The sequence below is a fragment of the Anolis sagrei genome, chromosome 4 (genome assembly GCF_037176765.1).
Source record: "Anolis sagrei isolate rAnoSag1 chromosome 4, rAnoSag1.mat, whole genome shotgun sequence".
Lineage (NCBI taxonomy): Eukaryota > Metazoa > Chordata > Lepidosauria > Squamata > Dactyloidae > Anolis > Anolis sagrei.
This window is the reverse complement of record NC_090024.1, coordinates 13,916,591-13,920,493: the sequence shown is the minus strand read 5'-3', so window position 1 is coordinate 13,920,493 and position 3,903 is coordinate 13,916,591. Positions and strand designations below refer to the sequence as shown.

Below are 3,903 nucleotides of genomic sequence, written 5' to 3'. Positions count from 1 at the left end.
CCAACAAAGGCCAAATCCAAACTGCCACTCTTTATGCCCCATAGCACAAGTGCTCTCACCTGTTGGCCCTTCTCTGTGCCAGCCAGATGGATCTGTGCAGCTGAATAGCATAAGTCCTCAATTACAGTCTTTCTGCCACTCAGGACTCCCACTTGCCTAAGGCATTTGGTCCTGCACTGCAGGGGTACCTTCCTCAGTGTCAGGCTGCAGCTGTGGTTCCCTGCTTGCTACTGAGTCAGATCCTGGGCCTGGCAGCCCCTCATCTTCATCTGTATTGCAGACCCTGGCGGCTGCTGCCATTTTTAATAGGGACTTTCTAAGCCTCGCTTTGTATTTGCAGTCTCTGCAAGCCTAACTCACTTCCGTTTTGTGGAAGAACCCTACCACTTGGAGGGCAGAAGCAGCCAACTGGCATGCTTCCCACTGCAAATTGAAATCTATTGTGTTCCATTAAATCTGTGGATTGTGATCCAGCAGCAACGTCATTTTCTAATGTGCTTGCTACAATGAGCACATGGGCAACCTCAATATAAAATAAACTCTTTGCTTCAATGACAATCGCAATTATCACCACCACTAACTCAAAAATTAGTGAAGATTATGCTTAATGTGTAATTGCTAAAAATCTTTTCATTTAAGGGTAAGTTGTACAAGTAACTGTAGTATTATAAGAATCCAGTCCTTTACATGTCTGCTCAGAAATAAGAGCCATGGAGCTCAGTGGGGCCTTCAGTGGTATCAGTGGTTAATAAGCAAACAGTATGATCCATGTGGATCAGACTGAAGTCATAGAATATTATTACACTAGCCCTGACTACCCCTTAAGTCGAGTAATATTGCTAGTTGAATGTTTCCCACCTTCAGTCCACTGCTTAGTCTATGACGGTGGTTCCTAATCTGTGGTCTGCGGACCACCAGTGGTCAGCAAGAATGAAAATATGGTCCGTAGCTTCACCATAAGTACACAGTTGCCTCGAAACCGTGCAGCAACAAGAGTGACTGGTCTCTCAAAACCTTATAGTTCTGAAGCAATGGGAATGGTGAGAGGGGAGAGGCTGACTACCCACGAAAGAGTACTACTAACACATCAGCTCTAGATTATTAAATATGGTTTTCTGTGAGCGAGCAGATGGCGACTACTGAATGGCGCATGTTCTCTATCAGAAGCTAGAGCTGATGTGGTCTATCCAAGGCAGCTTTCTGAATCAGCACCCCAAATAACCAAACTGAATCTAAGGTTGACCAAAAACTGATTTGTAACCCTTGTGGTACTAATGTTGGAGAGTGATCCCTGGTCAAAACAAGGTTCGGAACCACTGGTCTATGATGATCACTCCCACGTGGCAGGGATTAATTAATTCCCATCTTCCCCCAAAAACATCCTGAAGTTATTAGACATACTTCCCCACCCCCACCCCCCACCCCACAAACACTGTTTTTTGGTATCTTACAAAGAACAGCACCCATGGCACCTTCTCTGAATCTATGGAAGACTGATCAAACTACCAAATAATAGAGAACTCCAAGGCTTGTGATAGTTTGTGTGATCAAGGAGAAAATGTTGGAAGTAATTCCCAGTGTTATCACCAAGTGATAACTTTAAAAGCTATGAAAATGCAAAGACGTAAACTACAAACTTTTGTTAATTTCCACAAAAGTATAAATGGAACTTCTATCTTCAGAATGATGTAGGGTGTCCAGTTGTAAGTTGTCTTATTCATGACTGCCTCATGTTGTTCCAGAAAACAAAACACACTCTGCCTTTCTGGCTGCAGCAAGATGAGATAGCACACCTTTGCAGTTTTGTTTTTTGTTGTTGGCACCAACCTTTATCCAAGGGTTTTTACATTACAATAGAACAATGGCATTAACTAGAATGTGGCTCACATGCTCCACTTGTCCTCGTTCACAAGGGACAATCTCCAATCTGATAACATGTTCCTACTTCAATGTTCCACATCAGCCAAACCAAGTTTTTGCCATCATAAGACATTCAGGCATAACAGCATCCAATGTTCTATCAGAACTCAAGAGCTGTGAACAGGAAAATAATTCTGATTTTTAATGTAAGGCAAGATGTAATGATTTCAGTGTTGGGACTAGGACTACCCAAGCCCAGAGATTACAGGGTTCAAACATTAAGAACTTGCCCATATATTTCTATATTTCATAGATTAAAACCAAATTACATGTGGTCAAAAAACCCATCAGAGTGTGGTCAAGATGGCAGAAGTTATTACATTCTGACAAAAACCCTAAGCACATTCTCGTGCATCAAACGGAGGCAGGAAGGCCGGCGGGCGGTTGTGAGAAGCTAGTGCTGCAGGAAGCGAAAGCCGGAGCCATGGCGTTGCGGGTCACTCGGAACACAAAAGTCAACCTGGAGAACAAAACCAAGCCCGGAATGGCAGCCACCAAGCAGGTGATCGGGATTGCCAAGCCCACCTTGAGGTCTAGGACTGCCTTGGGAGACATTGGCAACAAGGCCTGCGAAGCAAAGCCCAGGGACGCTGCCAAAAAGGAAACACTAAATCCTGCAGTTGTGGAGAAAGTTACCATTCGAAAAACCACAAGACCAGTTGAAAAGACAATTGTGCCCGTAAAGGAAGAAAAGCCAGTCCCAGAACCTGTTCAGGTGAGGTCTCCCTCCCCTAGCCCAATGGAGACTTCTGTTTCTGAACCATCGGAGGAGATCCTGTGCCAGGCTTTCTCCGATGTTCTGCTGGAAGTGAACGATGTCGACACGGAAGACGCTTGCGACCCAAATCTCTGCAGTGAATATGTGAAGGATATCTACATCTATCTGAAAGACCTTGAGGGTTCTCAGGCAGTGAGACCAAACTACTTGGTAGGCCAGGAAGTCACTGGAAACATGAGGGCAATCCTAATTGACTGGCTTGTGCAGGTCCAAATGAAGTTCAAGCTCTTGCAAGAGACCTTGTACATGACTGTTGCCATCATTGATCGTTTTCTGCAGGACAACAAAGTAGCTAAGAGGATGCTGCAGCTGGTTGGTGTAACAGCCATGCTTGTTGCCAGCAAATATGAAGAAATGTATCCTCCAGAGATTGGTGACTTTGCCTTTGTGACTGATCAGACTTACACCAAACTCCAGATCAGACAGATGGAGATGAAGATCCTGAAATCTCTTGATTTCAACCTTGGCCGCCCTCTTCCCCTGCACTTTCTGCGGAGGATCTCAAAAATTGCAGAGGCAGATGTACAACAACACGTTCTGGCAAAATACCTGATGGAACTCTCACTGGTGGATTATGAAATGGTACACTACCCTCCTTCTCAGATTGCTGCTGCAGCCTTTTGCTTATCCTCTAGAGTTCTTGAAGAAGGGGAGTGGACACCAACTCTGGAACACTACATGTGTTATGCCGAGCATAATCTTGTTCCTGTTATGCAGCATATGGCCAGGAACATAGTGTTGGTAAACAAAGGCCTTACAAAGCACATGACTGTCAAGAACAAGTACGCCAGCAGCAAGCATGCGAAGATTAGCCTCCTTCCTGCCCTCAACTCTGAAGTCGTACAGAACCTGGCTAAACCACTACTGAAATGAATCTGATTGAACTGTTGGGCAGAGTTGACACCATGTGTCGCTAGTTGTGTGTATATGTAAATGCTTTCATTTAAAGCTTTTAATAAACTTTAATTCACTGCTAGTGAGTCTATGACTACAATGTTGTCATTTATTGGAGTCAAGTTGACTTTGGCTTAGGGTGACTCTATGAAGGAGAGGCCTTCAAGCATTCCTGTATTTACAAACGTGCTTTGGTCTTGCAAACTTAGGTCTGTGATTGAAATCTATTCCCCTGATGGTTAGAACTGAATATTAGCCCTACATCAGGTGGGACAGAAAGATGGGATGATGAGCAGGAAAGTTAGCAGACA

At 44.3% G+C, this 3,903-nt stretch overlaps 1 pseudogene; it reads left to right on the top strand.

The window, feature by feature from the left end:
- Positions 1–2,272: 2,272 nt before the first annotated feature.
- On the top strand, positions 2,273–3,656 carry LOC137096910 (G2/mitotic-specific cyclin-B1 pseudogene; annotated as a pseudogene).
- Positions 3,657–3,903: the final 247 nt, after the last annotated feature.